Below are 13448 nucleotides of genomic sequence, written 5' to 3'. Positions count from 1 at the left end.
CTGCAGTCCTACAGTACTTTGAATATAACTGTATTTACCATTGAGTTTTGTGCTTTTGTTATTAATTACCAGGCTTTTTAAAAAAACATTTTTATTAGTTGTTGATGGATCTTTTATTTATTTATATGCGGTGCTGAGGATCAAACCCAGTGCCTCACACGTGCTAGGCAAGCGCTGAGCCACAACCTCAGCCCCTAGTTAGCAGGCTTTTATTTCAACACATAGAACTCTTTAGTAATTCCTAGTTGTGATAAACTCCATTAACTTTTGTTTTTCTGTGAAAGTTTGCATTTCTCCTTCTGTGGCTCTTTTAAATTATCTCAATTCTTTTTCCTTTTTATTTTTCTGATCAAATCATCTCTTTCATTTATCTTCAAACTTTTTGATTCATTCTTCCCAGATAAAATCTTTCATGTGGTCTCCCTAGTGAATTGTTCATTCCAGCTATTATGTTTTTCAACTTTAGAGTTCCCATATGATTCTTTTTTATAATTTCTGTCTCTTTTTATTGATATTCTCTATGTGATAACTTGTTGCAGTCATACATTAAACATGGGTTCTTTAACTCTTTGAACATATTTTAACATATGAGCCCTACACAAAAAGTCTTTATTGACTAATTCTTCTCCTCACATATGGATCACACATTCTTTTTGTTTGTCTCATTTTAAAATGAAAACTGGACACTTTAGATAATATTATCTCTATTTCGGCATACCTAAGAGCTCAGTTAATGGTTGGTCAGAGATCATGATTGAAATTTTAAAACAGCAAAGGTAGTGTGCTACTCTTTACCAATGCATCTGCATGTGAAACAGGAAACACATTGAAAATTCAGGCTATTTATAACCCTGTCCTAGCTCTTACTTTTCTGGGTGGAAAATGCCTTACATTGTCTCAGAGTTAAGTACATTTTGACTTCTACTAAGCACAGTTTTTCACACACATATAGTCTGCCAGATCCCCAGGAATATGTGAGAGCATTTAAGGCCTACTTTGGTTGTCTTATTCCCTGAATATATCCCTGTTAAATTTCTTGGAGTTTTTAACTTCCAGGGACCAGTATCAAAACCATAGACTAGCTATGCTATTGGCTGTCTCAGTTGTTTACCACTGAGATTGCTGTTGTTTTAAAAAGTGCCACTAGATATGGGCTATATTGTGTTTTGCTGAAAATCATGGCAACACCCTCCATTAATGGAGATATCAATCCTTAGAGCTTCTATTGTGCATTTAGAATTGCCATGCCATGGATCTGGTAGGAATTAGGAAGAACCCCAAGTTTACATCCCACAGATTCCTACTATTCTTAACCAAGTTTCAGTAGTTTTTATTGAATTAATGCTTCTTAATTTGTTTTATGATTTTAGTTAATTTCCAGAGTCATCAAGGGATTGTTTCTGACAACTTTATCCATTTTATTTCATTTTTTGGGAAGCAGTTTTACTGAACTCTTCACTAAGCCTTTCCAAAGTCCTTGTATATTTATTTTAAGCAATTATTTTGAATGATTTATTTTTTACAATTGGATAGTTTGTTTTGTATTGTATTTTAAGCTAAAACTTAGGACATTTGGTATTTCACATTCTTAGTTTGATTCTTGTGTTGCACAAAAAGTAAAGGCAAATTTGTTTTTATTTCAATTCCTAATGCAAACTTTCAGATCAAATTTAACTGCCAGTCATTCAGGAAGTAAAATGCCTTTCAAGAGAGGCTGTTTTCTCTCTTTGAAAAGATTGAAGTTGGCCCTTATGTGATTGCCTACTCTGACTGGCATTTCCAGCTGTACCCATTCAGGCATTTCTGATTATTCTGTAACCAATGATTATTGGATCTTGATTTAATTTAATTACCACAAAATACATGACACTTTTGGAGTGACAAAGAAGTTTATCCTTTGAATTCATGGAGTTTACAGACTAGCTGAAGAGGCAAAACTTATATAATTGAATCAATTGGGGCAAAATTTCAAATCAAGACAATACTAGAATGTTTGGTTCAAATAATATGTACCATTGTCCATCAAGAAAAACAAAAATCTGTGTAGTTCACAAGACATGAGGGAGGATTTTTGAATAATAGAATTTAAAATAATATTTTAAAAATTAATAGAGATTTTATAAAGAGAGAAGACAGCATTCCAAGGTCAAGTATAATCAACACCATGGTCAGGATCATTGGTATCTTATAAGTAGAACCTAATCTGTCAGCTTGATACCTCAACTCATGAAAGAGAGTGTCCTGGCACATAACTAGCTAAGTATGGAGAAATCATGAACATTATCTCTCATTTGATTCTCTCAGAAACCAGCTTTGCTATTAGTTTCACCTGTTGTACTTCGGCCTTATCCTTCATAATGAACAGTCATTGTAACCTTTTATTTCTTGTGACCACAATTCTACCTTCCCATATTAGGAGATCCTCTTTGGACTACATCTGATGGTTTCTTTCCTTGTTTTAGCAGTGCTCTTAACCTTTCTTTTTAGACACTGGTAGAAATCCTCCTTGGATTTTTATACTTGCCTCTCAAAAAAAAAAAAAATCTATCCTTGAAACAACAATTCTGGTGTCACCATGGTCTGCCCTTCAAAGAGACAATACTGTTGCAGTTGACAACACATCTGTCATGTGTGACCCTGAGAAAATATACTGCTTTTGTTTTAAGTATACTAATTTATCAACTGACAGAGTGCAAGAATATAATTGCTAACCTTGAATTCAGCTTGTTCTACTTAAGCTTTCTAGAAGCACATTATATGCACACAGGCGTGATTCAGGTTTCATTTTAAAGACACTAAACATATACCATTACTTCTATTAGAACATTTTTTCTAGCTACTTATCATAGCTTCCAAGATTCAAAATTGTCCCTGGGCAGCAGGCTAAAGCATTCATGGTACTCTTCATTTATACGCCATTTTATCCCACAACACCTACACATTTTAGAAAGGGATCTCTCCAACAAAGCATTGTAGGAGATGCCCAGATGGGTAATAAGGTTCTGTTCCCATACTCTGATTACACTCAGCAGTCAAATGTCACTCCAGAGTGCAAGTATGTTATCCCCACTCTAAAGCCAGCCTCTTAAGGGTGTAGTGATAACTATGGTCAGTATATTTCATGCCGAAGCAATGGTAGACCAACACCTGTACTTAACAGAGCCTAGTAAGCATTCAGAAAAACCTGACTTGGTACCCAAAGATGGAATATATGATTGAGATGCGTTTGTGCAAGTTCTGACAAACTAAGTGCAAGCCCAATTTTTCTGCCTGTATCATGATGCCACCCCAGTGTGCTTCTGGTCTTTGTAAGAAGTCTCTTTAAGACCTTTGGTGGCACTGTATCTGACACGTTGTCCTATGGCACTTAGAAATAAGGTTCATGCACTTGAAACCAAGGAAAGATCAGGAAACCAAAAGGACAGCCATGCCTACTCTTGACTGTAGACAACCCTTGTTTGGCATAAATTTTTCCTCAAACTATGCTGACCTGATTTACAGTACCCATAAGCCATATTCACTATGTAGATACATTGATGAAATAATCATCCATGTCCTACATGACATTATTTATTATCTGTCACCAAGGGTTACAGTTGTCACTGCTTTTCAGACCCCCAATTTTAAACTCCTGTTTCTTTCATAGCAGACTCTTGACTCTAAAGCATATGTAACAGTGATGATTCTTCTTTCAAGTAAAATATGTCTGAAATGCTCCACTTAGTTATTATCATCTATTTCTGTTTTTCAACTTCATTATCTATTCTACTACAATGCTTGTAGATAGTTGGCTTTAACTCACACCTTTTCTTTTTGGATTGTTCTTTTTGATATTTCATACTATGAAACCACCTTTCTATTCTGATCATGAATTTCAAATCCACCTTGGCTAAAGCTTTTCATGTTCTAACCTGGTACCTTAAACCCTACTACATAGATGCTATTGGTGATCAATTTTGGACTACCTCAGAATATGAATACACACACATACACACTAACACATTGATGGTGAAGTATATATTAGTGACTAGGGCAGAGGTTGTTAACTGTCCATATTTCAGCTGAATATAACTTAAAATGATGTGTTTTGGGTCCATAGTGTTTTGGCCACTACCGGAAAAGTGTTGAATTTAGTTCTTGTGGTGCCCACCACAAAATGCCTCTAAAATCTCCAACTGAAGTCAATATTATTGACCAAGGGCCCAGCTGCTAATGTTCTATAATCATTGTTTTCCTGTCAAGGCCTGTGGGCTGCTTTCAATCAACTACTGAATGATCATGGCAAGAATTCTAATGAAGGTCCATTCCCTGGTGACCCAGATTCTTCTAATGGCAACCTTTGTCTTGAAGACACTTAAACAACATTGCAGTCTAAATCTTTCTTCCTTCCCTCTCTTCTCCACAGGGATGGGACATGTATCATCATGTGACAGCTCCCCCAGTCTTTTCAGACTCACTGCATTTCTTATTTACATGTATTTTTCACCAATAAATTACTTGCACATCTACTCCTACCATGACATCGTCTTTTTAAGAGGACTTGAGCTGATACATTTGTAAACATTACAATTTGAAAGACTTCATGTATAATATGTATATCTGTCTCCTCTCCAGCTTATTATTGCCAGTTAGGTCTTGTGTTGCCAGATCTTCAGTTCACCCTCTCTCCACAACCCATTCTCTCTCATACTCAACTTACTTATGCTACTTGCCCAGCCCCTTTTGGCATTTAATTTTGTGATCTTGATATAAAGGGACATTTTTTAATTCATATAATCTAATATATTATTTTTCTAGTTATTATGCTGGCAGTGGTCAGGAAAAATGGCATAAATCCTGCTCTTAGAGCTTTTGTTCAATAAGGCCTACATTAGCCAAATAATCACAGAAATTAATACAATGTAAATATGTAGTTATAAATTATAATAAGTATATTAAAGGAAAGGAAAAGAGATCCAGGAGAAATTAACAAGGATATTGATCTTTTCTTTTTCCTGTATCTACACTGATTACCTAGGTAGATTCATCCAGTCTGATGACTTTAAATACCAAGTATGGGACAACTCCCAAATTTCTATCTTCAGCTTATATCTCTTCCCTGAGTTCAAGACTCAAATATCCAGCTACCTCTCTAATATTTCCACTTAGAAGTCTAATAGATATCACAAATCTAACATCATAATTCATCCTTTTCCTGCAAAGCTACAGTATTCCCCATCACAATTCCCCTAGACAATTACAACCTTTCACTTCTCAGTCCAAATACCTTGGACCATCATTCATTCTTATTCTCCCATCCTATATCCAGTTAATCAGCAAATCTTGTCTGTACCTTCAAAACTATGAAGACTCTTACTCCACTCCACCATCTCCACTGACACCACCCTAGGTAAGCCATTGCCATTTTTTTTCTGCAGTAACTGTGATATCTCATAGCCTACTAATAGGTCTCCTTCCTTATTTTCTTGGCCCTTTTACAGTTTATTCTTAATAAAATAGCCAGAACAATCCATTTAAAATGTGTCATAGGGATGCTTCTTTTCTTTTTAAACCCTACAATGATCCATCACTTCTATCAGAGTAAAAAATGAAATTTGTATATATTAGCTTACAAGACCCTACATAATATGATCCACCCATCCCCACCTTTCTGATTTTATCTCCTATTATTATACACTTGGCTTACTGTGTCCCAGCCATACTTATTCTTTGCTGTTCTTTGGTCACAACAGACTTGATTGCACCTTACAGCCTTTACATCTAAGGCCTACTTTACCCAGATGTCATGACTAACTTCTCTCTTGATCAATTTTCATGTTTCTCAATAAGGCTTATCTTGACTGCCATGGGTAAAAGTCCAACCTCCAGTGTACTTTTTCATCCCACTGTTTTTTTTTCATAGCTTTTATCACTCTCTAATATACTGTATAATTTACATATTCTGTTTATCTTTAACTATTAACCATCTCCCACCAGAAGATAAGCTTTATGAAAGCAGAACTTTGTATCTGCCTTGTCCATTGATATATTCTAAGTGCTAAGAAAGTGCCTGTCACAAAGTAGACAGTCAATAAATGCTTATTAAATTGGTCAATTAATCAATACTTCATAGTTTATTTTAAAATCCAATTTAATTTTAACTAATACATTAAAATACAAAAATTGTCAATCTATTAATCAATGAGCTATTAACAGTGTCTGTGTGTGTGTGTGTGTGTTTTGGTACTGGGGATTGAACCCAGTGGCACTTTACCACTGAGCCACACCCCAACCCTTTTTATTTTTTTATTTAGAGGCAGGGTCTCACTGAGTTACTTGGGGCCTTGCTAAGTTGCTGAGGTTGTCTTTGAACTTGCCATCCCAAACTTCTGGGATTACATCCATGTGCCACTGTGCTTAGCATCCAGGTGATATTTTGATGCATGAATACATTGTGTAATCAGATGAGAAATATACATGTCCTCAAACAGTTAGCTAATAAAATTGTCAGAGAAAGTTTCTCAATGAATTGATATTTAATCTGAGACCTAGAATGTGAGCGGAAATAATGAGAGTAAGAGCATAGTAGGTAGAGGAGATAATATATGTGATGGTCATGAGGTGGTGTGGCAAAGATAGATGGGCCCAAATTATGTAAAGCCTTGCCTTGAGTGCCATTGTAAAGAGATGACAAACTTTTTGCCTACCCTCAAAGAGCTCACAGCAAATGGCAAGTGAAAAAATAATTAAACAGACTATTACTGTAAATGTTGTGAGTGTACTAATAAGGATATGTACAGAGAGACCTATGAAAATACTAACTATTCCTAAGACCGCTGGGAATATGTTATGAAGAAGGTGACATTTGAGCTAGGTCTCAGGCAGGAGAGTGACATGATGAAAGTGTTTTAAGAAGATTAATCTGGCAATAATATGGAAAATGGATTCCAATATGGGTGGACTAGATATGAGAAACCATCTAGTTTATGGCAATAGTCCAGGTATGAGGTGATGAAGGATCTATAGGAATGGAAAGAGAAGGACAAATCTGAAAGACATTTGGAAGGAAAAATTGACAGGAGCTAAATGGACTCTTGGCTTTAAGCCTCTCAGGAGGTAATGCTTCTTCCTAAGTAATAACCATGAAAATATTCAGATTGACCTATTATGTAATTGCCTACTCTGACTAGAATTTCTAGCTATGGCTGTTCTCCAAAAGTTTCTGCTATTGTGATTGATACTTGTTGGACCTTAATTTACATTAAGATGGCTTTAGACTCTAAAGGTTGGGAAGCTCTCAAAAACATAATTTTGACTATGAAACAGCAAATCATTCTATTAAAGGAAAATCATAGGGTTACATGGGAAGTTTTACAATGAGCTCATAGTTCCTCTTTAAAAATTATAATACATTAAAGATAAAAAAGAAGGGCACAAAAGCAAGGATAAATATTAACAGGTGGGTGGCATGTGCCTAAAGGATTAGTATTTGGAAGGCCCAGAATTACTTTGGGCTTGTAGAAATGCATATTTGTAAAGATAAGAATACAATATCTATACTCTGTTGTCAGAGAAAGTACTTATCTCCTGGCATGGGTAAATTATAGCTCAGATGATACTATTGAACTATACTCAAGTGATCAAGGGGATTAAGTAAAAATAAGAGAGGAATTTTATAACTGGATTTAATGTAAATATTATTACCACTTCTAACAAAAAAGAAGGGGAATTGTCAATCTATTAATGAATGAGCTAAAATTATCCTGGGTTAACTTATAGAACAGATCCTCAAATAAGTGAGTACTTAGAAAATTGAAAAGTTATCAATAAAATCATTCAACACAAATCTAATTTTATTTTTGATAAGTAAGAGAATGATGGAAATATGACAGACACAGTGTATATGTTGAATGAATGAAATTTCAGCGAAACTTTTAACAAGTCTTTTCTGTGTAACAGAATGTGGATTTTATTATTAATCTAGTTTTGTATTAATTAATTAAATTACTATATTCAAAGATTAACAGAATATAGGCAAGGAAGAATTTTTGATGATCTGCTAGAAAGCCTACCTTTTTATATTTTATTACTTAAGTGAAGATTTAGAGCAGACATCAGTTAAGTTTTAAGGAGGCTAAGAAGCTAAAAGAAGTCTAATTAAATCCAATTCTCACAAACATTTATGGAGTTCTACTAACTGCTAGGAACCATGCTAGATGTTAGAGCACAAAATGAATGAGATATGTAGGTCTTCCTATTGAGGAATGCCAAGTATTATTGGGGAAAAGACATATAAATGTATAATTTCAACATAATGTATTAAGAAAAAAGAGAATGGGGCTGGGGTTGTGGCTTCATAGTAGAGTGCTTGCCAAGCATGTGTGAGGCTCTGGGTTTGATTCTCAGCACCACATATAAATAAATAAATTAAATAAAGGTCCATCAACATCTAAAAATATATTTTAAAAAAGAAAAAAAGACATAACTAGAGTACTTTGAGAAAACAAAAGAAAGGTCTGAGTTTTTATGGAAGACTTCTTAGATGAAATGGTATCTAAGATGATTCTTGAAATATGAACAAAAGAGCCTCCAGTCTGAGGCAACAGAGAATGTTAATATAAGTTTCTTTAAACCAAGAAAGACCATGATGAATCTGACAGTAAACAATAAAGTATAAGATGGTAAATAGCAGGAAGTGGAGTTACAGGGTGCTCAGGAATAGGTAGTGTAACATAACTTATATAACATAAAGACATTGGATCATACCCGAAGGAGCTACATATTGACATGTCTATTTTGGTTCACTCTTCCTACAGTGTGCAAAATGGTTTGAAGGGAAGGCAAAAGTGGATATGAATAAATCAGTTAGGAAGCTATTTTAGTCTTTGAATGAGAAATAAGGATGGGCCTAGACAGGAATGGTGACAATTAGAGCTATAATGCAGCATGTCGAGATTGAGATTCATTTATCAGATAAAAGGTGTTATGACTTGATAAATGGCAATCAAGAAGAAATGTTAAAAGTAAGGTATCAAGTCTGAAATACTGATTTCTGGGTTATATGCCTCGCTGAATGGTACTTGAGTTGATTTTTCTACAGAGCAAGAGGTAGTGACTTAGTTTCACTCTTCTGCATGTGGATCTTCAGTTTTGCCAGCACCATTTGTTAAAAAGGTTGTCTTTTCTCCAAGATACATTTTTAGTAACTTGTCAAAGATCTTATGGCTGTATCTATGTGTATTTGTCTCTGTGTTTTCTATTATATTCCATTGGTCTTCATGTCTCTTTTAATGCCAATAGTATGCTGTTTTGTTATTATAGCTCTGTAGTATAATTTGAGATCAGGTATTATGATGTCTTCACTATTACTCTTATTGTTTCAATATTGTTTTGGCTATTCTGGGCCTTTTTATTCTTCCATATGAATTTTGAGATTTTTTTCCAATTCTGTGAAGACAGTCATTGATATTTTTATTGGGTTACATTGATTCTGTAGATCATTTTTAGTAATATGGCCATTTTCACAATATTAATTCTGCCTATCCATGAATGTGAAAGATATTTCTATCGTCTAAGATCTTCAATTTCTTTAGCATTCTAAATTTTTTTTTGATAGAGGTTTTTCACCTCTTTGGTTAGATTTATTCCAAGGTAGGTTTTGTTTTGTTTTGAGGCCATCATAAATTGTCTTCCTGATTTCTTTCTCACTATAATAATTATTAGTATATAGAAAAACTACTGATTTTTATATATTGAGTTTGTGTCCTGCTAACTTGATTGATTCATCAGCTCTAGAAGTCTTCTTGTGAAGCTTCTAGGATCTTATAAATGTAGGATCATATCATTTGCAAATAGAGACAATTAGACTTCTTTCTATCCCTATTTCTATTCCTTTCATTTTTTTTTCTCTTTCCTAATTGCTCTGGCTAAATTTTCAAGTACACTGAATAAGAATACTAAAAGTGGACATCTTTTTCTTCTTCCTGATTTTAGAGAAAATGATTTTTCCCCCTTTCAGTATGATGTTGGCTTTGAGTTTGTCATATATAGCTTTTAGAGTGTTGAAGTAAGTTCATTCTATTCCTAGTTTCTACAATTTTTTTTTATCATGACTTGGTGCTGAATTTTGTTTTAGGCTTTTTCTGCATCTATTGAGATGATCATGTGATTTTTGTCCTTGATTCTATTTGTGTGGTGAATCATTTACTGATTAAGGTATGTTGAACCATTTTTGCATCACTTGAATGAAACCAACTTGATCATGATATGCAATCTCCTTAATGTGTTGCTGAATATGATTTGCTAATATTTTATTGAAGGGTTTTTCCATCCATGTTCATCAAGGATATTGGTCTATAGTTGTCTTTCCTGAATGTGTACTTATCTGGTTTTGGTGTCAGTGTGATACTGACAATGAGTTTGGAGCAGTATCTCCTACTGATTTGTACTTCAGAGAATAATTTGAGAAACACTGGCATTAATTCTTCTTTAAAGGTTTGGTAGAATTCATCTGAGAACCCATCTCTTCCTGGGCTTTTTTTTTTTCCCTGTTGGAATGCTTTTTATTGCTTTTTCAATCTCATTGCCTGTTATTATCTATTTAAGTTTTCTGTATCCTCACTGTTCAGTTTTGGTAGGTTGTATGTGTCCAGAATTTTGTCAATTCCTTCTAGATTTTGCAATTTACTAGAATATAAGTTTTCAAACTACTCCTTTATGATCCTGTGTATTTCAGTGATGTCTGTTTTGTTACACCTTTTTCATCTGTGTTATTGTTATTGTTTTTTAAAATTTTGGTCTTTTCTCATTTTCTTTTGCTTATTTTGACTAAGGGCTTATCAGTCTTGTTTACCTTTTCTGAGAACCAACTTTTGTTTCATTTATCCTTTTACCTTTTTTCATTTTCATTAATTTTGGCTCTGATCTTTATTACTTATTTCTTTCTACTGATTTTGAGATTGGTTTGTTCTTGTTTTTCTAAGGCCTCAAAACATATAATCAGGTTATTTATTTGGGATCTTTCTTTTTTTTAATGTAGGCACTCACAGCTTTAAACTTTCCTACCAGAACCACCTTTGTTGTGTCCTACAGATTCTGGTATGTTGTGTTTCTATAATTGTTTTACTTCTTAAATGTCTCCCCTGATTTCTTCTATAATACACTCATTACCCAAAACTGTATTGTTTAATCTCCATGTGGTTATATAGTTTCTGCAATTTTTCTTAGTGTTGATTTCTAATTTCTAATCTTACTTCATTATGATCTGGTAAGATGCAAAGAATTATATAAACTTCTTTGTATTTTCTGAGACATGTTTTGTGGCCTAAAATATGGTCAATTTTGGAGAAATTTCCATGACCCGCTGAGAAGAAAGTGAATATGCGTGTTTTTGGAAGAAATATTCTCTCTTTCTCTCACTCTCTTTCATATATGTGTGTGTGTGTGTGTGTGTGTGTGTGTGTGTGTGTGTGTGTGTTAGGTCCATTTGATTTATAATGTGCTTTAGGTCTGAAGAGTCTTTACTGAGTTTATATCTGGATGGCCATGACCATTGGTGAGAAAGTTGTGTTGAAATCCCTCAGAATTATTGTATTGTGGTATATCCAAGTCTTTAGGTTGAATAGTGTTTATGTAATTAGGTAATGTTTATGTAATTTATGATTGGGCCATAAATATTTACTATCATTATATCTTCTTGTTATCAGTATAAAGTGACCTTTTGTCTCTTCTGATTAATTTCGACTTAAAGTCTGCTTTGTCAGTTATAAGAGTATCTCCTTCTGCTTATTTTCAGGCTCCATTGACATGGTGTATCGATTTCCATTCTTTCACTTTCAGCTGGTGGCTGTCTTTGCCTGTAAGTGGGTCTTCTTTTTTAATCCAATGTGTCAGTGTTTTTTTTTTTTTTTTTTTTTAATTGGAGAATTGAGACCATTTATGTTCGGACGTATGCAGAGGTTATGGCTTCTTGCCATTTTTTTTTTCTAATGTTTGATTTGAACTTAATTCTCATTTGCTTAGCTACTCTTCTCATGAGTTACACTTTCATGAATTCTATTGGTTGTTTTAATCTTCTTCACTATATAGGATTTCTTTAAGTATTTTCTGCAATGCTGGCTTAGTTGTCATGAATTCTTTGAGTTTATGATTATCTTGGAAAGTTTTTATTTATTCTTTGATCTTGAAGATATGTTTGTTGGACATAGCATTCTTGCTTGGCAATCTTTCAGGGCTTGAAATACATTGTTCCAATCCCTCCTGAATTTAAGGGTTCTGCTGAGCAATCTGCTGTTATTATGATTGGTTTTCTTCTGTAGGTGACCTGATATTTCTCTCTTGCAGCTTTTTAAAAATTTCCCTGGAACTAGATTTCTGGCATTTTGACTATAATGTGTCATGGAGAGGTTGTTTTCTGGTCTTGTGTATTTGGAGTTCTAAATGCCTCCAATATCTGTATGTCCATCTCATTCCCAACATTTGGATTTTTTCTATTATTCCACTGAATTGTTTATCAGTGCCATTAGCTCATACCTTCTTAAATACCTATGAACCTTAAATTAGGTCTCTTGATGCTGTTCCAGAGTTCTTGGATATTCTGATTGTGTTTTCTTGCTTTTTTCTTAGATACTATCTGAATGTTCCAGAATGTCCACCTTATCTTCAGACTGAGTTTCTGTCTTCTATTTGATCTAATGTATTAAAGAGACTTTCACCTTAGTTTTATTTTACTTACTGTGACTTTCATTCCCAAAGTATCTGACTGGTTCTTTTTTTTCTGAATCTCAATTTCTTTATTGAAATGTTCTCTCATATCCCATATTTCTCCCTTAGTCCATTCTTTAGATCTTGTTTTAATTCATTGATCATGTTAACAATCAACTTTTGAAATTCTTTGCCCCTCATTTCATTCACTTCATTATCTCTGGATTTAGTCTTTGGAGGGTTATAAACTTTTTAAAAATATTTTATTAGTATTGATGGACCTTTATTTATTTGTTAACATGTGGTGCTGAGAATTGAACCCAGTGCTTCACACATGTGAGGCAAGCGCTCTACCACTGAGCCACAACCCCAGCCCCGGGACATAAACTTTTATAGACATCTTGTTGGCTTGTTTCCTCATGTTTTCTGAGGTCCTATGTCTTTGCATCTGTTAAGGTCGCTTTCTCTTCCTCTATTATGTGAGAGTCTTAGTGAGCAATTTCTTTATAATAAGCCCTGGGCTGGGGATATATCTTAAAGTCAGCACATCCTAATTGGCATATTTAAAGTGTTAAGTTCAACCACTAGTGCCACTTTGAGACAGAGTTACCTCCAGTAACTATGGTAATTTAAGTGCAAACCATTTGTCAACATACATTTAAAACTTAATATATTTAAAAATTGCTAATGATCTCTACAACTCTACTAATAAGTGAGAAAAGTGAGTGAAAATAATACAGACTAGGCTAAAAAGTTAAGTATCAATG

At 34.1% G+C, this 13448-nt stretch overlaps 1 protein-coding gene across 4 annotated transcripts in view; it reads left to right on the top strand.

The window, feature by feature from the left end:
• The window catches only part of Tmlhe (trimethyllysine hydroxylase, epsilon), a 72477-nt gene that overhangs the window by 23643 nt on the left and 35386 nt on the right, over nucleotides 1-13448 (top strand). The window contains exon 2 of one of the 4 annotated variants that reach the window (XM_071606830.1): nucleotides 11774-11836. The exons of the other annotated variants lie outside the window; for them this stretch is intronic. The gene's annotated coding sequence lies outside the window, so the exon portion shown is untranslated. The remainder of the gene's footprint in view (nucleotides 1-11773; nucleotides 11837-13448) is intronic. 4 annotated transcript variants of the gene reach the window in all.

Source organism: Marmota flaviventris, chromosome X (assembly GCF_047511675.1).
Source record: "Marmota flaviventris isolate mMarFla1 chromosome X, mMarFla1.hap1, whole genome shotgun sequence".
Taxonomy (NCBI): Eukaryota; Metazoa; Chordata; class Mammalia; order Rodentia; family Sciuridae; genus Marmota; species Marmota flaviventris.
The sequence above is the reverse complement of the archived record's forward strand: the minus strand, read 5'-3'. Positions and strand labels throughout refer to the sequence as shown.